Below are 27,841 nucleotides of genomic sequence, written 5' to 3' on the forward strand. Positions count from 1 at the left end.
TTTTAACACCCCCCCCCTCCGTCAAATTCCCTCCCCGGTCCCCAGCGAAACCGTGACCGATAATGGCGGATCGGCCCTGCTAGAGCCATCGAGCATCGCACAGTTGGTGGAGATGATCAGACAAACGATGAGTGGGGATATGCAACAAATGCAAAACAAAATGGATGGCATGGGAAACAAAATGGATGCAAACACGTGGGATCTGCTGGGCGATTTGCAAGCCACGAACGGCAAAATGGATAACATGGCCACAAAAGACGAAATGAAAGAAAACGCAAAAGAAATAAAAAACAACATGGATGCAAATGCTCAGCGAATGAAAGAAATGAGGGGTGAGATGCAGCGAATAGGCCAAAGCCTGCAGGTGGGCACGAAGGGCATAATGGCGATACAAGCCGATCCCACAGACGGACAGAAGCTTGGCTGGATAGATGAATTTGGATCGGACGGGTTCTCCAGGCGAGCGTGTGTAAGGCCTAAGTCACATTTGCTCTACGGCTAAGATACGGCGGCCGTATCCCCCCCCCCCTTGAATTGACAGAAACGTGCGGCGGCCACAGAGTTTCTGAGGTGGCCTCAGGGTGGCCCTACTCCATATGGCTATATTTTACAGGTCATAACGGCCGCCGTAGAATTATAGTGCTGAGTTATAACCTTTTTCATTTCTACGTTGGCAGTAGCAATTCGACAAGCCGAAAAAAAGAACTGGTTAAAAAAAAATAAAAAAATAAAAAACCCACTCGTTACCGTCCCTCTGGCCGCACGTTCGTCTTAGGGCCCCCCTGAGGTCGCCTTGCGGGCACCTTGAGGCTACCTTGCCTCTACCTTGAAAATTGTATGGCCGCCGCAGGGACGCCCTAAGGTCACCGTGCGACATCAAATCAAAGACCCTACGGCACCCCCACGTTTTCGGTCTCCACAATTTATAAATACCCCGTGCGGCTCCCCGAAAAATAAAAACATATGTGACGGCTACATTGTGTGACCGTGCAAATATTGCGGCCGCCATATAATTGCTGGTGGCCGTACATTTTGTAGACCCTACGGCCGCCGTGCCAAATGTGACTTAGGCCTAAAGCTCCATGTGCCCTGCGCCGCATGTTCTGTTCGCAGAGCGTGCGAAGCGGCTTCCCCGATGCGTTACGTGTACCCCGGCTTGCGCGAGAAATCGCGCAGGTTCGGGATGCGAATGACGTCATCGGGGATTCCGCGGTGCGGGTTACGGACGAGCAGAGCACATGTGCTCGCATGGGGAACCCCTCGAAACGCGAGGCTTTCTGGGGATGCGCAGGGTGACATCATGGCTGAACGCAGGTTGGAATCCGGCAGAAGGGAAATCCCTGCCGGATGTTACCGTCCGAGGAGGGACGAGGTGCGCGAAGCGCGAGCAGCTGCCATGACGTCACGGTGAAAGAGCGCAGGTTGCGACTTGCCGCGCTGGTGCGAGTAGAAAAAGAAAAAAGAAAAGCAAGGCTCGCCACTTCGGGTAAACAGGATTCCTAGGCAGGGGTGGGAAACCCCCCTGCTTTGGGCACAGGAACACCACTAGTTAGGGGGATGGGTTAGTTTAGTTAGACCGGCTTCATGGGGCAGGGACAAGTCCTCATGGGCCCATGGAATGGATTAGTTAGAGGGATTTTAGTTTAGATTTAGGATGGGAAATGGGAAAATGATTTTTGAAGACACTGACAGACATTGAATGAAGAGGGGACATAGCTTAGCTACATAACTTAAAAGGATGTGCTATATTGTAAGGGATGACGAGGGAGCACGAGTTAGTTGAGGGGATTTAGTGAGAAGAATGGCAGTGTTCAGCGATGGGAGCGATGAAGTGGAAAATGTACTTGATGAGCGAGTGAGGGCCAGCGGGCCTGTGTGTATGGAGCGAATGTGGTATGTATGGTGCGATGAGTGTGTGGGGAGAGGAGTGATTCCCACCCAAGGGACCCAGTGTCAGAGTAAAGTCAGATAGTGGTTTAGTCAAATTGACAAAATGGAGGTCGTTTTGCTGTTGGTGCGAATGTTGGCTCGAAACCCGTTTGGAGGGGTGCAGGAGTCCTGTTGACGGGCTGGGAGCGTGGCTGCGAACGGTGAGTCTCGCTTGGTGGGCACCCCGGGCACCGGACGAGTTGGCCGCGGTAGGCCAAGGGCCCAAGAGGGGCCGGGATAACGTAGTGGGCAGGGGTGGGCTTGCATGAAGCGGGGCCCGTAGCGCCAATGGCCACGTGGGCATTGTCGTTGGCACGGGCACCCGGGGAAAGGGGCCCGTGGTGCCAGCCTGCCACGTGAGCGTCGAGGGGGAGTAGCCGAGGAGGGCACTCCCCCAGATATTAGGTTGCTGGTCGGCTCGGAGGCAGTCTCAGGGCCGGGGGTGTCATGGTTGGAGAATCGGCAGACGGAAGTTCCTGCCAAGTGAGCCACGCGGCCCAGCCACGAAACCGTGCGAGGGCACGAGGGAAACATTTGAGGGCAAGGCCCAAATTTGTGAGGACACCAACACAGGCGACGGGAATCTTGGTTGGTAGAACCAATTGTTTAAGTGACAGGCGCTTTTGGAAAGCCCCCGGGGTAGTTTAAGGTTAATAAATGTTAGGGTAGATAGGAAAGTGTACCCCTCTGCACCATCCATCCCTTCGCTCTCGGTGAGCCGCTAGACTCACCGTGGTAAAAAGATCGCTGAAATCTGAAGAGGCCATTCTGAGGCTTAATTGGGCCTCAGGACAGGATGCTAGCTCTCCCTCATTCCCCTCCAGGAAGGGAACGTAGGGGTTGGGAGTTGGCTAGGATGACTATAGGTGAGCCGGACAGAGATGATAAAGGGGGTTGGGGAGACGAAATTATAAATAAAAAAATAAGATGGGGCTAAATTTGGATTTTTGCAAACTCAGGGAGTGGGTATGGACAGAGACAGAGAAAGGCGATATGTTGGGGGGAGACAGTAGGGTAGGTCCGAGCCCGCCTTCAGAGCGACTGGCACCACCGCACTCCCTCCACAAACCTCCAGAACGAGACAAGAGACCGGTCAGCTTCATATGCCGGCCTGTTTGTGCTGCAGCGGCCTGTTCTGGCCTTGTCTCGCCATGCCTTGTCTGCCTGCCTCTGCCTTGACCCCATGCCTGCTAGCCCTTGGTTGCATTTGCCCCTGTGTCCATCCATCACCATGTGCACCAGGATCATCGCGCAAGTTGCTGGGACTGCCCTGCAGGCAGCCCCGCCGACCATTGTTTGCTTGCGTCGGTGCCCATCCAGTGTTCTGCAGGGACTGCCCTGCAGGCAGCCGCACACGGGGACTGCATTGGTGTAGCCCGTGCACCGTTTTGTGTATGCTTGCGTCATCCAGTTCAATTCAAGGGGGAAGCCTGGGACTGCATTGGCCACCCGGCTACTTTCTTGTTCCTGCATAGGGAGCCAGAGACTGCCTGTGGGCAGCCTGGTTACACTCTTCAAATGGCCTGTGGGATGGCATATGGCATTCCGGCTTGGGGTGAGTTGCCTCCAGCAGCTGAAGACATGAAAACGGTTCTGTGATAGACAACGGGGCCTTTTGAACAGGCCCCGAAGACATCCGACCTTCAGCTGCGGGGGCGCTCACCCTCACAAACTATGACTAACCTTTGCCATGCCCTTTTTCCCACAGAGTCCATCAGTCCTGGGCCATGGTTTAGTGTAAAAATTATATGGTTAAGGTAAAATTGTACATGAGTTTTGCTCCCCCTGCATATTTGTCGTCGCGCTGGCAATTTTAAGTAAGTCGTCTGTACGAGTGAGTTTGTTTAGTTAGTTACGCAGCGCAGTAGGTTATTTATTTTTGGAATACGTATACACAAAATGTCGCACTCAGGGATCCGAAGATAAATTGTACTAGGGGAAACTTACACATGAAGGCACACGAAAATTTGACGACTCGGGACGAGTCTGTAAAAAGGGGAGGGTGTTGCGGATTTGGAAAGCTATCGCACTCAACATTCAGGTTCCTATAGAGTAGTTATCTCCCCAGCAGGCACACGACGTCAGTATGAAAGATTCACGACGTCGGGAATCGGCCGCTTGGTTGTACAACCAGATCACGACGCCGTACAGCCGCAGCGCGCCCCGCGATTATCGAAAACTATTTTTTCTGCCTCGAGTGTTGCCATGGTGACCGCTTTTCTACCTCGTGACGTGTGTGGTTGTGTTTGCCTTTCACCGGAGGAGAGATCTGATTGGCTAATTGCTATTTCCGCATCACTCGCCGCCATTTGCAAGGTTTGGTTAAACTTGTGAACTTTCAGCTATTTTTGAGTGTGACACACAATCCGCTTTAATCTGCAGAAGACTTCCGCTTTTATAGTTAAAATTATCTTCCGCTGTGATCATTTTTAGTATGTATAATATAATAAATCGATTTTATGTCTTAGCTTTTGTTTTTGGACGTTTTAAAGATCACAGAATCCATGATGTGTTCCTGTTACTGGTGTGCTGGAATCTACATCGTTACATTCAATGGAAACTCTCCCGGGCCCTTCGGGCCACTCGATCGTGGTTCGAGCGTTGGACTCGAACGTGCATCTGACGATCGAATCCTCCAACACCCGATTTCATCGTTCGTTTATCACGTTTCGCTGTCGCTTATTTGGCCCTGATCGTGTGGAGAAATCGACGGTAAATAATCAATTCATTTTTCCGTGGGCCTGGTGAAAAAAAAAAAACGCTCTGTGGTAAATAAAGGGGAATTCTGTAAAAATTACTTTGGACAAGTTTAGTTGGTTCAGAACCTTTTAAAATATATTTCTGGTGTGGATAATGCTTCGGCCGTTCGTGTCCGACGAATTACCGCAATGTTCCGCAATGTAACAAATTTGAAGTTCCACTGCCCTTAAAAAAAACCTCAATTAAGAATTATTTATGTGAGATGCATTCAAAATTGTGTTTTCATACTTAATGATGTTAGATTTACATTTTTTCTTTGTATGAATACACACACATAGATTTATGTTTGGTCTCATTGATTTGCCTGATTGTAATTCAGTTTTATATAATTTTATGCACTGTTCATATAATGTCAAATATCATCTGTTTAAGTCTTTTTGCACCTCATTCTATTGATGCCCGCTATGGGACGTAAGTAAAAATATTTCTAAATTGTATATATCATGGAGAAATTCTATCAGAAAGGTGTTTGACTTCCCAAGTAGGAAGTAAAAGTTTTTATGATCCTTTTGAATTTATATGATCAGTACCCATATTGTACTCTTTTACCAGTCATTGCTGAATTTCTACCTATTGAATGTCGACTATTATGTCGTATAGCAAAATTTATATGTGGTTCTTCGTCTTCTCATAATTCTTACCTGAGGTTGCTTAATTATGAATCTTGTAACAATGGGTAGTATGCCATCAGTAGCCTAAAATTTTAATTACATTTAATATAAATGCAAGTTATCTGTCAATACCTTTGATGTTCCTAATGCCCATAAAGTATGCAAGCATAGAATTAGCATCAGTTTTACTAACTCTCTCTCTATTGAGTGCAGCCTATGGCTGCTGGTTGCATCATTGGTTGGGACGTGGCTATGCCGCTGATGACATACCAGTACACTGGTTCTCATTTTGCCCTTACCAGTACACTGGTACTCATTTTGCCGACCTCAGAAGGATGACAGGCTGAGTCAATCTCCTGGTGTATTTTAATTCAGCAGCCAACAGGGCTTGAACTCAGGACCCTGGGATCCCAAGCCACCACCCGAACCACTAAGCCAACACCAGGCTTAAGTTTTACTTACACTGCCTGATGATGATGATGATCATGTTGTTGTACTTCAAGGTGCCTTTGTGCAGTCCATTATATTTGAGAGAGAAGCTCCACAGTTCCTCTATGGAGCAGAACTTTCTGAATTTGAATTGTAAACTGTGCTTTGCACAAAGTGAATTTGTCAAAAAGGTATTTACGACTTTTACCCATGTGGTATTTCTTTTTATTCCCCATTTTTAGTATATGTTTCTCAATTGCAATGGTATCTACTTTTACTTATTGTATGTTTGTATTTGAGTGTGCTTTTTTGGTACGGATAAAGATCTTATTATTGTTAATATTGCTTGTATATTTTTCCACAATCATGCTCTGCGTGATACGTGATAATAAATGATTATGAATTACAGTTGTTTTCAAGTTGTGGTCATTATGTGTTACTGTGCAACGTATAATGATGTTGCAATACAACTTCAATTTTGATAATGGCACCGGTGGAACAGCGGTGCTCCGCTGGCCCCAGACCTACGGGTCAAGGGCTCCATCAAGCTGGAAGCTGAAGGGTGTCATGCACTGCAATGTTCGTTTCTTTGGTGTGCAAAGAAAAGGGTAAAAACAAAAACTCCATTTTATGAACGTTGTGATAAAGTTGAAAAATAACGTCATGCTTCAATGTTGTGACAACGTTGAAATCTGACGTCATGGGTGTTGCAAATACAACTTCCCACTGACCCAATTCTGACGTCAGGTACAACCAGAACACGACGCTGCAACAACGTCAGATTTCAACGTTGTCACAACGTTGAAATCTGACGTCATGGGTGTTGCAAATACAACTTCCCACTGACCCAATTCTGACGTCAGATACAACCAAAACACGACTCTGCAACGTCAGATTTCAACGTTGTCACAACGTTGAAATCTGACGTCATGGGTGTTGCAAATACAACTTCCCACTGACCCAATTCTGACGTCAGGATAGAACCGGCAAACGACGTTGCAACAACGTTGTGTGCCTGCTGGGTCGGTAAGTACGTGTTTTATAGATCGCCCTTTCCCCTAGTCTAACGGGTATTTAAATGTTCCTGCGCTGCAGTTTTTTTTATAATGGATGGGTTTCCTTTTTGTTCGGGGTTGCACCACCGCCAGCGCCGCCGACATGATCGCCGACGACACCGCATCGCCCTCCCTGGATTCGCACCTCCACCTGGCCGGTCGTGGGGTTTTTCCGCTCAATTTGGCGGGTGGGAGGGAGTGTGAGGGCGCATGTGCAGAAGGGCATCCGTCTGAAAAGAGACAGAGCTCTGAGGAGTTCGTTGGACGGTGCGCAAAAAGGAGTCCAGGAGTTCGTTCGTTCTACACCAGGGGATCGGCTCATTGAAAGTTCGTCCTGTTGAGTGATCAGCGTGGTCTGCGCGCGTGCTGAGGGTTCATCTTGCTGGGCTCGTCTTGGCTGGTCTTGGTGGTTGCCATCTTGGTCGTCGTTCTCTTCCTCCGCGGATCGAGCCGCTCGAAGGCTGCACGAGGCGGGCAGTTCCGAGACAGGTCGTGGCTTTCAGCTAGCCTGTCCCTCCGAGCTGAAAGTCCTATTAAAGGCAACAGCCACCATTTATTGTGTGTGTGTGTGTGTGTGTGTGTGTGTGTGTGTGTGTGTGTGTGTGTGTGTGTGTGTGTGTGTGTGTGTGTGTGTGTGTGTGTGTGTGTGTGTGTGTGTGTGTGTGTGGCGCCTTGTCCTTAAGTCGTGAATTGTGTAAGTGTGTGCTGTAAATGATCATCGGAATCAGCTGCAGGCTTTTTGCTCGTGTCCTGTCCCTATCCCCCCATTGACTGCTTATGTGCCGAGTACAAATAAATGTCCCCATTGTTGAATGTCACCCGCTCGTTGCGTCCCTTCCTCACATTGACTGGCATGATGCGTTCGGGATATTAGCTGGCTTTTAAAGCCGATAAAATAATCTGGTCCGACGGGACTTGGCAATATATAACTGCTCAGCATTCGCATACGGAACGAGCCGCTTTAGCAGCTCGTTTTCGTGCAGGTCCCGTCGAGGTATAAACTCCCGGTATCTCTGTCTGCGCGAATAATTAGGTACATCGACAATTCGGCGATCGACCGTGTAGCGCGTGGACAGAGGGATTGGCTGGTTTATGGTGTGTTAAAAACACCCGTAGCTGGGTTTCGGCGTTGATCTGGAAGCTACGACTAGATTGCGCGTTCGGTGGGCGCGCGCGGCCGCAATTGGGCTAAGGCGGTCGTTCGCACGCCGAACGGGCGGAAAATTACAACAATATTTATATTTTTCAGTCGTGTGCTTCATATAATCCCCAAATTCCTTTTTACTTTATAACGTCGAACAATGTCTCTCCAAAAATTGTTTATATCTCTTGAATTTAACTTGAATAAAATAAAAGTATTAGCATTGTTTCTTTTTGAGCGACGAGGAAGTTGAAAGTATGATTGACTAAGATAAATACAATTGCAAGAAGAATGTCTCCCTCTTGTGTAGTTGCCATCCATTGCCGTTTGGTTTCTCTCATTAACACAATCATCAAAGATAACGAGGTTCTTTTTTGATTTATCCAAATCTTGGGGAGAAGGTATATCATCCGTATTATCACCAAGAATACAAGTTATCGGTTTTGATTTCTTTTTATATCTCTGTGTATCACAAAATACTTGTATTATATCTTCAATGTTGAAATCATTTAGTTTGTTTTGAAGTTTAAATAAACCGATTATATCTTCTTTTTGAAGACCAACATTAAAACCTTGTGAGAGTCGTTGATACTCAGGTTGAAAACTTGACTTTGTGAAAATTATTAAATTATCATAATCTAAAAAGTTGGGAGTAAGGAGCATCTTTAAAAGTAAGCACGTTTTTCCACATCCGCTTGAACCAACTTTGAGACATCTTAATGAATTTGGAAGATTTTTATGGTTTTTAAATTTTATCTTATTTTCCCAAATGGGTAAAAAATCATTTATTTATATTGTTGTCGTTTCACCGGTGTGTCGCCAGGAGCACGACCACCAGATGGAGCAGTGGAGTCACCTCGGCTCGATTGCCCGGAATTTCAGATCGCCGGCCTGGAAAAGTCCGGGAGATATTGAGAAAAAAGTTTCAGATCGCCGGTCGACGGGTCCTGCTTATTTTGGACCGAAATCCACCAATGGGTAGACCACATGGGGTAGGGTTAATTGCCAACTTCAATTTACCTAATTACCCACGTGGTCCAGCTACCGGGGAATTTCACCCTCGATGAAACTCATACGGAAACAAGCCGCTTAAGCGAGCCCGTTCCGTGTGCGATGCCGAGCGGTTTCAATCGCCAAGTTCTGTCGGCCCGATTATCACATTACCGTGGCCCAATGGCCAGCTAATCCCTCACATGCACGACACACCCAGTCAAAGGCAGAAATGGACACGATGAGCTGAGTACATTTATCAATGGGTATTTATTTATACAATCGGGAAAGGGGAAACAGAGAGCAGAACTAAACCGACTATAATGAATGCGATGCAAATATATACAGCACAAAAGCACTGAAACAGTTTGTTACTGATAAGACTTACACCACAAACACACACGCACACACACCCAAAGAAGTGGTGGCCGACGCCTTTATTTCGGCCTTCAGCTCGGAGGATAGTGGAGCTGAGGGCCAGGGTCTATCTAGGACCTTTCCGCCTCGTGCGGTCTTTGAGGACCAGATCCTCGGGGCCGACTGGACCCCTTGCACGATCCGCAGGATCCAAGCTTGCGAAGCCGGCAGGGCGCAGGCTGGCGGGAGAAGACCGTCCATCCACAGACGCGTTTCCGAACTCGTACGCGACCAGGACGGCCGGGGAACCGCGAACGAACGTGCCGAAGAACAATGCACAGAACGCGCCTGACCCATTACAGAATGCCAGCAGAACGAACCAGACCGCGCCGATCCCAGAACAGAACAAACTATAGAGTGCGCAGATCGCGCTATTTTATCTCCCCCGCTTCGAGGGGGGGCGCCTCCTCGCAACTCTGCCCTCTCCCGTCTCGGGCCCGGATTGGCTGAGTCACGGTCACCCCACCCACTGCACGCCGATTGGTCGAGGGCCACTGCGTGGCTCCTCCCCGAACTCCGCCTTCTCCACACCGTCGACCTTCTGCGCATGCGCCCTCATCATTCCTCTCATTCGCCAAAACGGGCGGCAAACCCCCCAATTGGCCAGGTGGCGTGGTGACATCACTTGGACCCGCCCCTGGCACAGGAAGCCGAGCAACATGTCTCTGCAGGGCTCCGCCTACCCCTGACGTCAGTCAGAGCAAGGTGAGGGGAGCGAAGGCAAGGGCGATGCGGTGTCGTCGGTCGTGTGAAAATAAACTAAAAGAAAACCTGACTATTTAAAACAACTTCACAGCACAAGAACATTAAATTACCCATTAGACTAGGGTCGGGACCCGAACTGGCAACATGTACTTACCGATATAACTGAGCTAAAGGAACCTGAATGTCTGCGTGCTCATGGCTTCCAGATTCGCAACAATATTGTTACGGCTGTGGAGATTCGCAATACACCATAAAGGGTCCTTAGATCAGTTATGACGCTAAGTTCATGTGTAGTTCGTCCACACCTGTTGTTTAGGGGGAATATGTGTGATTCATCCGGGCTGCAACGCTTTGAGTGAGCCATTTTTCTTTCTCTATCGTTATTTTGGACCATTAAGCCGCCAACAACTCAAACACCACCACCTTCGCCTCTTTACCTCCACAACTCCATCCCGCAAACATCGCTTCACCGCCATTCCCAAACGACGCCTGCCAACAACCAAACCACCACAGCAATCCCCCCACCACCTTCGCCTTTCTCCTTCCACAACCATCAACTACATCACCAGTCAACACCAAACGTCGTGCTGTCCAGGGCCCGTTCGGTAATTGATGCCGAACGCGTCGAGCCGCGGGTACAAATGGGAGCCTTTTTAGGAGAGGGAAACGGATCAGGAAGGCTTCACGCCCCTTTTCTTCCATCCAATGACTGAGCATCGGGTGGCATGGCCCCACCTCCGAACCCGCTGTGAATGCGTTCCCTTTAGGAGAGGAAAATGGATCAGGAAGGTTTCACGCCCCTTTTTGCCCGACCAATGGCTGAACGTCGGGTGGCATGGCCCCGCCTCCAAGCGCGTTTTGATCCGCGAATCTGCATACAGGCTCCTCCCCCGGTCTATAAAAGACACGAACACGACGCAGCTCGTGGGAGTGTCCAGAAAGTGTATGTCCAGGTGGGAGTGTCCAGAAAGTGTGTCCAGAAAGTATGTGTCCAGGAAGGAGTGTGAAGAAACGTGTCCAGAAAGGTGTCCAGCTCGTGTGTCCAGAAGGGGTGCAGAAAGTGGCGCCGGTCAGAAGTCGTGAAGTCTGAGGCGTGTGTTTGTGGTGATCGGACGGCGAAGGGGACGGAGCTTGAAGTGGAGGTCGAGGGACGAGTTGCGGAGTGGAGCAGGGACGCAGAGGAGGGCTCGGGCGAGAGTTTGACGGAGTCAGGTGCGGTCCCGGGACCCCGCTAGCGGGACGGAGCGTCCGCCATTCCCCTCTCCCGACCCCGAGCATCAACAATCCCCCCCCCTCCATCCGCGCTGAGATAGCGCCGGTAACCCCATCCGTTCCCCAACCCAACCGTGGTGCTTGCACGACGCACGCCTGGAGGAGCTCACCGACCATACCAGGGGCACGGAGTCAAGCGCGTTACGCGGACATTGCAGCTAGCCCACCATCGCGCCACGAGGGTGCGGGTAAGACCCCTTCGGTCTCGTGGACCTGGCCGATCACCCAGGTCACACGTTCATTTGGTCCACGGACCTGTCTGCCTCCTTGCCTGTGAGGGTGGCTTGTGTTTTCTTTGCTTTTTGTGTAAATGTATGTGTGGCGCCAGTCTTGTAAGTAAACCTATATAAGTGTGCTGAAAATAATTGCCTGTTTTTATTCGGTAGTAACTCTGCGTATTGTTCTTGCTTTGACTGTTATATGTGCATTTTTGTATGGCTGTGAATACGTGCTTGCCGTGTGTGTGTGTGTGTGTGTGTGTGTGTGTGTGTGTGTGTGTGTGTGTGTGTGTGTGTGTGTGTGTGTGTGTGTGTGTGTGTGTGTGTGTGTGTGTGTGTGTGTGTGTGTAATAAAGTGCTTGCTTGTTGAACTGTTTTCCCGTTTCGTTGCGTCCTTTCCTCCGTTGAAAGTTCCATCTTGCATCACGTAAGGGATTGGTAGTGGGTGTAGACACCCAATAAATAATCTGAACCGTTGAGGTCGACGATAACTCTGCTCGGTTATCCCTGCAGCACGGAACGAGCCGCTTAAGCAGTTCGTGTCCGAAGTCGACCTGCGGCGAGGTACGATCGCCCGGTCGACCACTCGCGCAGGTACTTAGGTAGGTCGAATTTGGCGAGCAACCCTATCCTGCGTGGGTGGGCAATTGGCACGATCGTGGTGAGGTTAAACCCCCACCCGTGACTGGTTCCTTGGCGGTAGTTCCAAGAGGGTCACAACTGAATTGTCTGTTCCGGTGGGCGACGCGTCGCGATTCGAGTTACGTGGCCGATCGCACGCCGGACGGGCCGAAATTCGTAACAATATATTTGGAAAACAGGTTATTTAATTTATTATTGGCTTTTTTCGAAACTATATTTTATCCGAAGTTCGGGTTTAATTTGAAGATAATCCATTATTTTATTTATACAATATCTTGTATTGATATTTCCCTGAAAATGGCAATTGTGAATAATAAAGAACAACAATCCTTTGAACATTTCTCTAATACGTTCAGTTTCTTCCATTGTAAGGAAAGGTGTGTTATCACCCTCATACTTTACATTCATTTCTCCAATCAATCTTGTAAAGTAATTCATTTTTGGTGTAAAGCCAAAAGAATTATATTCCTTTTTATATTTTTTATTATCATTAATTAGAAGATAATAACAGAATATATCCCCGTCTTTCACACACAGGACAATTCTCAAATTTGTCATGTGGAGAATAAGGAAATTCAAGGGGCTCAAGATCTAGTACACTATTCATATTTATAAAGTAAAACTTTTACTTCAAATAAAATTCATCTTCAGTATCATCTTCGGTGCTTTCATAATCATCTCTAAAACTACTTTCATAACTATCATTTGAACATAAACTCTCGGTATCATAACTATCGTTTGAATGCAAACTCTCAGTATCATAACTGTCCTCACTCTGATAATCTTCAAAATCTTCAGTCGAATAATGACTCATATTTAATTAGTAGAAAAAACATTACCATCTATATCTATATACTTTTTTTCATTAACTGATTCAACTACTGCATTTTTTTTATTAAAGGTAATTTTAAAATGATCCTAAACAACTATTGAACGAAATGTCATTTGATCAGGATTTACATCTTTAGGGTTGTTGAAAAAAATACAAATTTGTCCTTGCATATTTCAGATGGTCTTATCTTTTCTTTCGAAAGCTTCATCCATGAGGTTTTTCTTTTTTGATTCTTTTTCTTGTTTCATTGATTTTTCTTGTTTTAAATATATTGCCAGAAGGAGAGGAGAAACTTTTGTGAGAGCTACTTTAATTGATGTTCTTCCAGGTATACTAAAAGCCCTTCCCACTGAAGGAAATTGAAGAACTCATATTATTCACCATAATTGTTTTTATCCAACAGTTGTTATATTTATCTTTATTCAATTTTACATCCTCGACATATTTCTCAGTATGTTTTACAAATGAAGAAGTTGATTGTAACTTGTCTTTTGTCTTTTGATACATTGTATTTATTAAGTGAAAAAAGTTGGAGGATAAAATGGTTTTAAGCACAGATTCAACTATAAATTAAACGAAATTTTCATCAAGAAAATTTTATTTCAAGCAAAGTTTTATTATATAAATATGGTGAATACAACATAATGCAGTGTTTGTAATCATGAATATAAATGTTATAAAAAAACACCTTCAAACGAACAAACACACATTCAATCTTTTCAGACAAATATCTCCACTTGACCAAGAAACAAAACATTGTGATAGATGTGATAATGATATTCTTTTAAAAAATTATAATAAACACCTTCAATCATGCAAACACAAGAACAATGAAGAAAGGGAAGGTGCCACTAAATTCTCCATTGAAAACACTGATGGGACATTTAAAGGACATATAAAATTAAGATTGTTTCGATTTCAAGACCCTGGACCATCTTCAATCATGGAAGCTGTTGATGTGGTTAAACAAAGTATTGAAACTATAATTAAAAGCACATTAAGTGAAATGGAAACTTTTAAGTTTTATATGGGCGTAAAATTGAATGTGGTAAGACAAGGCGTTGAAACTACTCCCGATATGAGGACAAACCCTCACTTTATCTCATCATTTCAATATTTTGTAAGATGTGATGTTTACGATGAACTCCAGAGACAAGAACAAGATGTTGATAACACTGTAGTAGGTCGTGGATTTACTATTACAAAAATAATCTTTTTATTTTTACACATCTTAAAATCAGATCCTCTTCAAGCTTCTTCTTATATTGATTTACCAATAGAGATAAAACTTATGAAAGTGTTTGTTAATATTCAAAACAAAGATAATAAATGTTTTCTATGGTCTGTTCCTGCTCACCTACATCCTCCACAATGGAATCCTGAAAGGGTTGAACATTATAAGAAATACGAGAATACATGAAATGTTAAAGATTTAAAGTTTCCATTGTCATTGAGAGGTATTCCTAAATTTGAGAAAATGAATAATCTATCTGTTAATGTATATGGATTAACGGATACAAACAAAGTTCAGATATTAAAAATTTCAAACAACTATAAAAATGATGAAACACTTTGACCTTCTCTACTTTACTTCAAAGGGAAAATCACATTATGCTTTCATCAAAAATTTCTCAAGATTAACCAAATCACAAATATATAAGAGAAAATGTAAAACGTATCCTTGGAAGTGATGCCTCAACTCCTTTCACACAAAAGAACGATTAAATCAACATTTGAAATATTGAAGTCATCATAAATCAACCGTCATCAATTTACCAAAAGCAGGTTCAAACATATCATTCAAAGATTTTAACAAATCTGTAAAACATCCGTTTTTGATATATGCTGATTTTGAAAGTATCCTTGAAAAGATAGATACTGTTTTTCCAAATCCAATTCAATCACACACAAATAAATATCAAAAACATACTCCTTGTGATTTCTGTTATTATATCAAATCATCTGTTGGTGATGAATACAACAAGTTGGAACATTATAGAGGAGAAGATGCCTCAGAGTGGTTTGTAAGACGATTGGACAAAGACTGTATAAGACTAAGAGAAATAATAGTTAAAACCTATAAACCAATGTCATTAACAAAGGGAGAGAAAAAGGAATTTAGAAAGAACAGTATCTGTCATATTTGTAAGGAGAAAATTGAGGGAGAGGTCAAGGTTAGGGATCACTGTCATTTTACTGGTAAATATTGAGGTCCAGCTCATTCCCGTTGTAATCTATCTATAATTCCAGCAATGTGTGTGTGTGTGTGTGTGTGTGTGTGTGTGTGTGTGTGTGTGTGTGTGTGTGTGTGTGTGTGTGTGTGTGTGTGTGTGTGTGTGTGTGTGTGTGTGTGTGTGTGTGTGTGTGTGTGTGTGTGTGTGTGTGTGTGTGTGTGTGTGTGTGTGTGTGTGTGTGTGTGTGTGTCTGTTTGTCTGTTTGTTTGTCTGCGACCACCGTTTCTTGAGAACCGCTCGTCCGATCTGATTGAAACTTGCCAGGAATATTGCCGGGGACCCGCAGATGTGACTTTTTGAGGTTTGATGTCAATCGGACAAGCGGTTCCCAAGTTATGGCCATTTTATTGCTTTTTTCAGTGTTGAAAAGGTGTATATATGGCAGCTGAAGTGTCGTTCCACCTTATCACCTTATCATGCCATTTTTTTCTCAGAATAATGATAACAGCATATTAATAATAATAATAATAAAAATAGCACAATGATTGGCAGTACACAATAATTGAATAAAAATAATAATGTGATACAATGACCAATGTCTGTCAACCAATAACGACCTATACATTGTCTGTCAATGAGACAGGACACGGTGCTATGACGTCACGAATGACATCACAATGCTTGCTCTTTGGATTGAAACTTGCCAGGAATATTGCCGGGGCCCCGCGGATGTGCCTTTTCGAGGTTTGATATCAATCGGACGAGCGGTTCCCAAGTTACGGCCATTTATCTGTCGACCAATGACAAGACACGATGCTATGACATCACGAATGACGTCAGAATTAATGTTTATTTATTTATTTATTATTTTTGTTTTTTTGCACGATTGACAGTCCGATCTGATTGAAACTTGCCAGGAATATTGCTGGGGACCCGCGGATGTGCCTTTTCGAGGTTTGATATTAATCGGACGAGCGGTTCCCAAGTTACGGCCATTTATCTGTCGACCAATATCTGCGAGAGAGGGGATGGGAGAGGGGGGATGAGAGTGGGGTGAGAGAGAGGGACGAGAGAGGAGGGGGAGAGAGGAAGGGCGAGACTAGAGGGGAGAGAGGGGGGAGAGAGGGGGTGGGAATGGGGACGAGAGGGGGTGTGAGAGGGGGTGGTGGCGAGAGAGAAGGGCGAGAGGGAGGGGTGAGAGAGGGGGAGAGAGGGGAGGAGAAGGAGGGGGGAGAGAGAGGGGGGAGAGAGACGGGGGAGAGAGGGGGGTGAGAGAAAGGGGGCGTCACAATTCAAGAGATGGTGAGAGAGGGGGGGTGAGAGTGGGGGCGAGAGAGGAGGGGGAGAGAGGAGGGGCGAGGCGAGGGGGGGCGAGATTTAGGGGGCGTCACAATTCTTCTTCATTTGATATGACGTCACTATTGACGCTGGGGACATGAGTATGTTTCCCAGGTGTTTCCCAAGTTATGGCCATTTATGATATGGTTGGTCCAATCTAATTGAAACAATGCCCCAATCCAGTCGTCGTTTACGCACCTACGAGCCTGCCCCTACGGGCCCATACTAATCTTCATTACAAGCCCCCAAACTTTATTCCTGCTTTCTTCACAACAACGCTCACTATGACACACATCTATTTATAAATGAATTTTCAAAGACATCTGGAGATATTTCTGCCATTCCTAACACAGATCAAAAATACATTTCATTCACAAAAACAATTCATACATCCCACATAACCCATATCAGATTTCTTGACCCATACAAGTTTATGGCAAGTCCATTATCTAACTTAGCATCAAATATTAAAAACTTACCGAATCTTAAATCACATTTCTCAAATCAAGAAGAGATTGATCTCTTATCACAAAAGGGAATATTGCTGCGAATCTGGAAGCCATGAACACAACATTCAGGTCCCTATAGAACAGTTATATCGGTAAGTGTGTGTTTCTAGTTCGGGTCCCATCCCTAGTCGAATGGGAATTAAATGTTCGTGCGCTGCAGAGTTATTTTGATAGTTAGGGTTTTCTTTTACATTTTTACACCCCGTATCACAACAACAACAACAACAACAACAACAACAACACCTTCACTCCATCCTGATGCCATAACGCTCACAGCATTCTTCGCGTGCTCACCAGCAAGCGCGTGCGTGGGCAGAGCCTAACATAGGCATGGCGTCCCTCTAAGCCAATCGGCAAGGAGCGGGCGTCTCACCCGCCCCGTTTCTGATCCAGCACCATCGCCATTAGGCACGTGGCCAGAGGTGAGGAGGTGGGCGGAGCCACAAACACTTCTGCTCGGGACTCCGCCCAGAGGGGTGGGAGTTGCCCCGCCAACCGCGGTCCTGTCCAATGGAGGACGGCCAGGGAATCGCGCGATGGGTCCAGCCAATCGGGAGGGAAATGGTCGGGAGAAGAAGCCCCTCCCTCCTTTGAAAAGAAGTGTGGTGGTTGTCGGGATGAGAAGAAGGATGAGAATTGTGCCCCGTCTGCTCTCATCTCGCTGGCGCTGATCTCGTCTCCTCTCGCTGGCACTTCTTCTGGTCTCATTACGAGCGCTGGTCTGGTCTCGTCTCGACGCGGCTGGTCTCATCCTGGTTCGCTTGTCTTGGCCAAACCGCACGAGGCAGGAAGGTCCATTTCCTTTGGGGTATTTGTGTGTGCGTGTGTGTCCTCTGGGCCCATCTTTAAGTAATAACTGGTGAAGTGCTTTGCTCTACATTATTCACATTCCTTTTAGTCAGTTTAACTCTGCCCTTCATGTGTCCCTTCCCCCTATTGTAAATAAATATTCCTTTTGTTGAATGTTTCAGCTCGTCTTTGTCCTTTCCTTTTTTGGTTTAGCATGGTACATGTTGGGAAATTAAAAAGGCCGTTGTTGCCGTAGTTGTGTGCATTTGGACCGACGGGACCTTGGTAACCATCCACTCGTGTTATGCACGGGTCAAGCACAGTTACGACTCGTCCCGTTCGAGCTCCGTCGAGGGTGTGAATACTCGGTAGTTCGCCACGTGGGCCTCGAGGTATTTTGAAGTTTGGCAAATAACCCTGTGCCCATGCGGTTGATTTATTGACGATTCACGGTCCTGTAAGGGACCCATACCTTCGGAGTTATCCAAGGGTGATAATCTGAATTCCGGGTGTTCGGTGGAGCCGACTCCACTGCTCCATCTAGCGGTCGTGCTCGCAGCCGATACCCGGCCCACAACAATATATCCGTATGACTAAATGGATTAATTTGAGAAGTTTAAAGAAACACAACTTCCTTCAAGGGAAAGTTTCTATGGCAAGTTGAATAAAACTCATATTTCTGATCGAGATTATACACAAGCGAGAAAGGTTTGGGAGAAGTTTAATATAAAGAATCTTGGGGAATATCATGATTTGTATCTTAAAACTGATGTATTGTTATTGGCTAATGTGTTTGAAACTTTTAGAACAGTCTGTCATAATAAAAATTCTTATGAATTAGACCCCATTCATGATTACACAGCCTTTGGCTGGTATTACACTGGTTTGGCTTGGAGTGCTATGTTAAAAATGACAAAACAGAATTTGGAATTAATCAGGGATATAGATATACTTTTAATGATGGAGAAAGCTAAAAGAGGATTAATATCTCAAGTATGTTCCAAGAGATATGTTAAAGCAAAGAACACATATCTTCCTGATTATAATAAGAATGAGGACAACTCTTACCTGATGCATTATGATGCTAACAATTTGAATGGGTGGGCTATGTCTCAACCTTTACCTTATGGAAAACTTAAATGGGTTAAAGAAAAACATTATGAAAAAGTTTTACAAGACATCGTTGTCTCCTCTCAAAAAGAATTGCATGAAGCTGAAGTTGGATATTATTTTGAGGTTGATTTAAAATATCCAGAAGAACTTCATCACAAACATAAAGACCTCCCTTATGCCCCTGATAAAGAAAGTACGAGAAAAGAATGGTCAAGTGATTACCAACAGTCATTTAATATTAAAGGTAAATCTCCCGAAAAACTTCTCACCACATTAAATGAGAAAGAAAGTTATGTTTTGCATCAAAGGAACTTGAGACAATATTTATCCGCTGGATTGAGAGTGAGGAAAATTCATCGGATTTTGGAATTTAAACAAAGTCATTGGTTTAAGAAGTATATTGATTTCAATAGAAAAAGGAGAACAGAAGCAAAAACAGATTTTGAGAAGGACTTTTATAAATTAATGAATAATGCTGTATTTGGAAAGACTATGGAAAATGTTAGGAATCGACAAAACATAAGACTTTCTACATCTTGGAAACAGGCTTCAAAGTTAATTAATAGACCAAGTTTTGAACGAGTGGAGGTATTTTCAGAGAACTTTTGTGCTATTCATTTGAAAAAAGAGAGTATTGAAATGGATAAACCTATTTATATAGGAACATCAATTCTTGACTTGTCAAAGTCATTAATGTATGACGATTACTATCATAATTTAAAATAAAAGTATAAGGATAATGTGTCATTGTTGTATATGGATACAGATAGTTTTATATTAGAAATTAAGACAAGTGATGTATATGAGGATATAATTGATAATATTGATATATATGCTACAAGTAATTATAAGTCAGGTGATGTGTTGTTTTCATCAAAGAATAAAAAGGTTATTGGTAAGTTCAAAGATGAATTGGGTGGGAAGGTCGTGAGTGAATTTATAGGATTGAGATCAAAGTCTTATGCTTTTACGTATATTGATAATAATAATAACATTGAAAGGTGTGATAAGAAGCCAAAGGGAATAAAGAAAAATATAATCAAGGAAACAATAAAGTTTAAACATTATTACAACTCTTTAACCTTAAAGAAGGAAGAGTACAGAAAAATGAATACAATAAGAAGTTATAAACATCAATTATATACAGAAGAGATAAATAAGAAAGCATTAGGAGCTTTTGATGATAAAAGATATATTTTGGAGAATGGAATCAAAAGTATCCCTTATGGAATTCTTTACACTGTGAGCTGTTAGAGTTAGATTTAACTATTAGGGTGATGCTAACCCTAACCACACACCTCACCCTAACAATATTATTTATATATATATATATATATATATATATATATATATATATATATATATATATATATATATATATATGTGTGTTAAGATATTGGGTTGGTAATTTTAACAGGCTACTGCCGTCTTTTTACTGATTTATAAATGATAGAACCAAGCAATAACCAAACCGTGGATATGTAATCAGCCTTGGTATTGAAATGGAAAACATAAAGAATGTGAGAAGTATCAAATAAGTCTTATTGAAGAAATAACCAGGGTGAAAGTATATAAAACAAATACGCAGATAAATTTAATTACAAATAAGTTGGAGGATGTAAAGAAAAAAGTTAATATCCTTGAATTGACTTAAAACTTTGATGGTTATCAATTGAACAATGGAAAAACAATTTACTACAATCGCAAAATGATATGTGGCTTTGGAGGTGGTCAAATAAGAGCATTGAGAGAAGTTTATCATTTAATTTCTGCTCAACATCGACATTTAAACCAATAACTAAGTTCCAACGTAATCTTTGTGAATATACTCGATGGAGATGAATGTAATAGGAAAATTAAGTTCTTCCCCAAAGTAGAACATAGACAAATATTCATTGGTTCACTCTTTGAGTGGAATGAAAATATGAAGGGAAAGAAGTGCTTTAATCAGTAAGTCTCAATTTAACATTTGCTTGTATGGGAGGGAAGGGAATAGGTGGGGAGAAAATCAGTCTCCTATTTTGGGCTTTTGGGGCTTGAGTCAGAGTTTTTCCCTTTTTCCACATTCATTTGAATGGCTGCCTCAGAAGCCCCATTAATCCTCCACATATATATATATATATATATATATATATATATATATATATATATATATATATATATATATATATATATATATATATGTCGATATATATATATATATATATATATATATATATATATATATATATATATATATATATATATATATATATATATATATATATATATATATACATATATATTTATATAAGTAGGGTGAATATACTGGTTCTGGCTCACTTTTCCCCATGTAAATGAAAGGGGGATTTTCAGCGATTCATATTTTTTTTTTCCCCTTAAAATAAACCCCCTTTTTATCCCAAGGTATATTTATTTGTCTCCCCTTTTAACCTGGGGACACTTTTTTTTCAAATAATCCATACAATAAGATAAAGATTTGTTCAAGTACTAAAGTGGTAATGTGATTTGTTAAAGGTGATTCGAAAGAAATATCTAAAACGTCTAAGCCTCGGGACACTCTTTATCAAATAACCGATGCATATTGTTTAGCTCACTCATTGAACCTATAAAGATTTGTTCATTCTCAAATTCCTTCAATAGTTTAATTTTCTTTGCACAATAATCCCCATCTAAAATATTGAAAAACAAAACATTTGAATCTTTATATTTTTTAAGATACCCCTTTTGTGCCATTACGAAATGATAAACTTCTCTTAATGATCTCATCTGGCCACCGCCCGAGTTGCAAATCATTTTTGTACATAAACCACGCCATAAAAAAAGTTTGGTTTCAAATGTTTTCAGTTCATGCCGTGAAAATGAGGAAGTGTTTTTTTGACACGGTCGTGCTGTGAAAATGAGGAAGTGTTTTTGGACAGTCATGCTGTGAAAAAAAACAGGAACTATTCTGTGAGACAAGGTCTCATGTTTATATTTTATCTCAGAACACGAACTGAAAACATGTTTAATCAAAACCATTTTAGGGTATTTTAAGTATGTTTTAAAAATGATTCATACAATTTGAGAATATATCTCCCAGTTATTTTCCAAGCTGTCTCTCCCGAAGCGTCATTTCCTGTGGCCACACCCAATGATTAAGCAATCTCCTCATCGTTGCTTTATAAGTGATTCGCCAGACAAAGTTTCTGCCCATCGGGATTTTCATTTTTACAACTGGGACATGAGCGATCTTTCTTCCGCGAACAAAACAGCTCAACACAAAGTTGGTAAGCCTGTGTATAGGTTCCTCTTTGAACGATGAAGCAATTGATTATAAATTAAATCGTGATAATTCTGATATATATATATATTTTTTTTTTCTTGGCAGGTCCTTGGAAGAAGAGCAGTTTACATATCACGACGAGGTGCATGAAATTAATGCTCTTATTGAAGAGGTCAATCATCTTAGAAGAGAATTGAAAAACATTTTTAAAGACTGACACGACGTCTTATCACGGCCTCTGATCTTTTTGCCATCTTGTACCAATGGTAAAAAAAAACTGAGACATGGACTCACTCTCTTCCGATGAAGATAACAGCTCACTACAAAGTTGGTAAGTTTGTGTATGGTTTCCTCTATGAACAATGAAGCAATTGATTATAAATTAAATCGTGATAATGCGAAAAAAAAAAATTTTCCTGGCAAGTCCTTGGAAGAAGTGGAGTTTACATATCACGATGAGGTGCATCAAATGAATGCTCTTATTGAAGAGGTCAATGATTTTAGAAGAGAATTGAAAAACATTTATAATGACTGGTACGAAGTCTTATCACGGCCTCTGATCTCGAATAAATTAAACCAATGGTGAGACACGTGTGTGTGTGTGTGTGTGTGTGTGTGTGTGTGTGTGTGTGTGTGTGTGTGTGTGTGTGTGTGTGTGTGTGTGTGTGTGTGTGTGTGTGTGTGTGTGTGTGTGTGTGTGTGTGTGTGTGTGTGTGTGGAAATATGTGTGTGTGAATATATATATATATATATATATATATATATATATATATATATATATATATATATATATATGTGTGCGTGTGCGTGTGTGTGTGTGTGTGTGTGTGTGTGTGTGCGCGTGTGTGTGTGTGTGTGTCTCTTTCCCTGTCTGTTTGTCTCTCTCTATCTCTCCCTGTCTGTCTCTTTTTATCTCTCTCTGTCTGTCTTTCTACCTACCTCTCTCTGTCTGTCTCTCCATCTATACCCTTGACTCATTATTTTTTTTTTTTTTAGCTCGATCAGACAACATCAGCTGTTGAAGCAATCTGGTACAACACATGATTTTCTGGAGGTAAATGTTTCTGAATTATTATTTGTTTATTTATTCTTTTATTAATATCACTCTCTCTTTGGAATGTCGTCTTATGTTGGTTGCATCATTAGTTTGGACGCGGTTTTACCAGTACACTGGAATTCATTTTATTGGCCTTGGAAGGATGACAGGCTGAGTCGGCCTCCTGGTGTGTTAATTCAGTGGTCAACGAGGCTTGAACTTAGAACCAACAACAGGCTTACTCATATTACCATGTAATTATCTTTATAAAACCTAATTATTATCCACTTTTTGTTTCAAAACAGAATATGGTGTCTGAGTTTCGAAATCACAAGACATCTGAAGAAGATTGCTGGGAAAGATTATACATTCTCGCAAATGAATATTTAATATTTGCAATTTTGATTAATTATATTTGTTTTGTTTACAATTACTTGATTTTAAATTTCAAAAAAAGGATTAAGACATGAAGGAAAGGGAGAGGTGGGGGGTAGGTGCGCTCCCCCAACGACCCATCACCCCACCCCATCCCACCCCTCCCCTCCCCATGTGTGTGTGTGTGGGGAAGGGTGGGGGTGGGATGAGGGAGGTGGTGGGTCAAAGGTGGAGGCGCACAGGGGTGATGAGGGGGGCAGGGCTTCTGTGGCCGGGGCTTGTGTGGGCGGGGCTTGTGTGGGTGGGGTTTATGTGGGTGGGCTTCGGTGGGGTTTATGTGGGTGGAGCTTGTGTGGACAGGGTTTATGTGGGCAGGGTTTATGTGGGTGGAGCTTGTGTGGATGAGGCTTATGTGGATGAGGTTTGTGTGGATAAATGGATGGGTGGATGGGTGGATGGGTGGAGCTTGTGTGAATGGGTGGATAATTTTTTAATTAAATAAACATGTTGTGTGTGGGGAACTAATTAACTAATCACTAATTATGTGAAAATGATGAATATGGGTGGAGCTTGTGTGGGGTTTGTGTGTGTGGAGTTTTTGTGTGGAGCTTGTGGGGGGGTTTGTGTGGGGTGGGGTTTGTGTGGAGCTTGTGTGGGGTGGGGTTTATGTGGGTGGGTTTTGTGTGGGCGGAGTCAAAAAGGGGCGGAGTCAAAAAATTTCAATTTATCTTTGTCTTTTGTAATTCCTGTGAATAAAATGAACCTAAAATCTCTTCCCCTTCCAAATCATATATCTTATAAGTCCAAGGAACCGTATCTATTACATCAACAATTTTAAAAAGTTCGTTTGTCCATTTTTTAATATAACCTTTTTCAAAATGAGATTTCCACCTATATATTCTTACGATATCACCAACTTTGAACTTAGGTTTTCTGACATTAATCTCTTTTTCATATATTAATTTTGTAAATGTTTCTGATGGTTTCATATTTGTTGACGTGTGAATCGTGTCATTATACTTATCCACAATATCCTGAATAAAAGATGACCATTGTTGTGAACCGAGTTGTGTGAATTTTTTATATAGTCTCTCTTTTAAGGTACGATGAAAACGTTCAACAACAACTGCCTTCCCTTCATTAAAGGTACTGTATAATGTAATACTGTTATTTTTTAGAAAATTCATAAATGTCTTGTTATAAAACTCTCTACCCTCATCAGTCCACAATTTTTTAGGTTTTCTCTTACTTTTATTAAATATCTGTTGAAAGGCTAACATAAGAGTATTGCCTGTTTTGTTTTTTAATGGTACAACGCATGTGTATCTACTCCTCAAATCAATAACGGTTAAAGCATACTTGTACCCCTTATCATTATTGAGTTCAATCAAATCAGCAGACCAGATATAATCTACTTTCTTGGAATAAACTTTCCTTCTCTGAAACTTTGTGAATATTGGTTTATGTAATTCATCAGCTAATTGCTCTTCAGTCTTAATGACATCATTAGAGCCTATAAGTTTTTTGAATTTCCAAGTCCAAGTTTCAATTTAGCACTGATTATCTTCTTCACAATGAACCGATCAACTTTTTCTCTCAAGGTTGGATTTTGTATCAGAGACAAATTATACAACATTTCTCTATCGGCTTCATGCTTTTCTTCCAACGTTGTGGTATTCCCATAATCAATATCGTGTCTCATGCACACTTCATCAACTCTATTGATGGGTTTACTCCAGGATTTAGGATTGTCTGCCTCATCTAATCTTTTATCCAAGTTTGTGCCTGGACCACAGAAAGAATACCCTGGAAGATGTAATTCCCCTGGTATTCCAGTAGTTGTAAATTTACTTCCTGATAAAAACTTTTGTATATCTCCTCCTCGTTTGTGTTTGGAGATAAATTGATTTTTTTATGAACCACACACCGAACATATACCTTTTTGTATAACCCTGTTATTTTTACTTTTAATATATGAAATATTTTTGGTATTAGTTTTCTTTTTACATTTGAGACAATAACTCATTTATTTATGAGAAAAATTCCTGCAGAGTGCAAAAACCTTTTTAGTTTCCAACATGCACATTTGAATCTTAATTTTTAAAACATAAAGAATCCTTAGAAATGCCTTCACTCTCTCCTCCATTTATTTAAGAAAAAAAATAAAAATGAAAAACTTGAATTAAAATGAATATCTTGTCGATGTCAATATTCTTGTCGAAAGTATTGCAAATAGACTTGTCAATTCTTTGTTTTCCTCCTCGGTGGGTTGAGTTATTTTCTGTAATACCCCCAATCTTTTTTTAATCTCACTGGTTTCCATATTTTGATATTTATTTTGTCTCGCTCTTTCCTCCCTCTCCTTCTCTCTCTCCTCCCTCTCCTCTCTCTCTTCTCTCTCTTCTCCTTTTCCTCCTTCTCTTTTTACGCCCTCTCCTCCTTCTCTCTCTTCTCTTTTTCCTCCTCTTTCTTCTCCCTCTCCTCCTTCTCTCTCTTCTCCTTTTTCTCCTCTTTCCTCTCTTCTTCAACTCCTTCCTCATCCCTTATTATCCTTGAATCGCTTACACCCCATAGAATATCATACATATATTCATCAGGATTTCTTGTTATTCCTGTATCCAAAATAATTTTTTTTACAACAGGAAACCAATAAAATTTCTTTTGAATTTCTAAAAGAGCCTTACCTTTTCCTAACTTTATAATTTTTTCATTATTTAACATTCTAATTAAATCTAAAGTTGTCAGTTTATCAACATCAGCATAATGCCAATCTTTTATTGAAAATACCTCATTCTTATGTTGTAGAACATATTTATTAAAATACCGAATACCCTTTTCTTGAAGGTATGCTTGGACACAGAAATGACAATTTTCTTGAAGCCTTCTTGCTGTCATTTATGTATTAGAAATATATGTTAGAATAATATTATGGCACGAAACACCTCCCCATCTTCCCATGCTTAAATCATTTTGTGTTTCCTTACTTATTATATATAATCCTGTTTTTTCTGTTTTCATGATAAAAACAAGGGCAAAACCATTATTATATTTACCCTTATTAAATTCTTTTATTTGTTGTTTACTAATCGTGGCCCCACAAAACTCATTCTCGATACCAAGTGGATAATATTCTTCCTTACGAGACTGATTTAATTGTTCCAGGTCTTTGAGGTTAATTTTAAATGACCAATTATACCCTAAATCATTCATATCATACCCCCATTGTTCTATTCTCATACAAACGATGCGACCTTCTTTATAAAAACTTATTTTAATTCGAACTGTGAATTCTGTATGACCTGGAGATAATATCAACACTTCTGTATCTTTGGAATACACGGCCGTTTTATTTAAGGATATATATTGTGATAAATCGCTTAATCTCACCAAGTCATTCACGTCAGTTGGGCTTGGATAATTTTTTAATTTATAAGCATTTTTCATGTTAATATTATTGGTTATATTATATTTATGTCGTTCAGCCTGTGCCTTTGTGTAATAATTTGATAAATCAATATCCAGTTCTTGAGATACACCAAAGATAGAACCATCTTTACCAACATAAGTCATTTATATTAGATTAAAAATAATATCATAAATTTTTTTATTTTTGTTGAGTTGAATTAACACATATAGACTTAATTGACCACAACACTTGGAATTTAATTCTTGGACTTGAAATGTTTGATAAACACCATTCTGTAAGAATTTTATGACTTCAACAGGTGGTGGAAGACCAAAACTATCAAAATAATATTTGTCTTGACTATTAAAAATACAAACCCAATGAGAACCGTTCCCATTATTATCTTCTAAGTTCATAATAATATTCTTTGTATGTTTCGGCACATTTGTTAATTCATCTCTCGTACAAATAACCACATTATGAATTTTTAATTTCTTACAAACTTGACAAGTTGTAAATTTGATGTTGTATTCTTTCCAAATTCTTTAAACCACTCATCAATGCTCATTTATTTATTAGAAAGAGATAATCCATTACCCCTTTTAGTTCATTTTACACCTTCTTGTGCGATAGAAGAAAGCATATCTCCAACTAACAATCTCGCTTTATCAGGCAGACCTTCAAGTTTTTCAGCAAAATCTACAATTACACCACTTCCACTAATTTGTTTCTCCAACTCTTTGTTATGTCTTTCCAATTATTTTTGAGCCTGGAGTTGAGCCTTCCTTTCGTTGGCAGTTTTCACCGCTGTTGAAATACCACCCGTCAATGCTCC

At 41.7% G+C, this 27,841-nt stretch overlaps 2 long non-coding RNA genes across 3 annotated transcripts in view; both read left to right on the forward strand.

The window, feature by feature from the left end:
* LOC147027640 (uncharacterized) overlaps positions 1–27,841 on the forward strand; it is a 167,937-nt gene that overhangs the window by 52,849 nt on the left and 87,247 nt on the right. The window contains exon 1 of one of the 2 annotated variants that reach the window (XR_015057163.1): positions 1,661–4,245. The exons of the other annotated variant lie outside the window; for it this stretch is intronic. This is a non-coding gene — a long non-coding RNA (uncharacterized LOC147027640). Of the gene's footprint in view, positions 1–1,660; positions 4,246–27,841 lie in introns of those variants that run through there. 2 annotated transcript variants of the gene reach the window in all.
* LOC147027641 (uncharacterized) lies at positions 21,271–23,700 on the forward strand. Its single transcript, XR_015057161.1, has 3 exons — positions 21,271–22,520; positions 23,186–23,243; positions 23,531–23,700. It is a non-coding gene; the product is annotated as an uncharacterized LOC147027641 (long non-coding RNA).

This window comes from Eptatretus burgeri, chromosome 4, assembly GCF_056783735.1.
Source record: "Eptatretus burgeri isolate ZD-2024b chromosome 4, Ebu_testis_v1, whole genome shotgun sequence".
Taxonomy (NCBI): domain Eukaryota; kingdom Metazoa; phylum Chordata; class Myxini; order Myxiniformes; family Myxinidae; genus Eptatretus; species Eptatretus burgeri.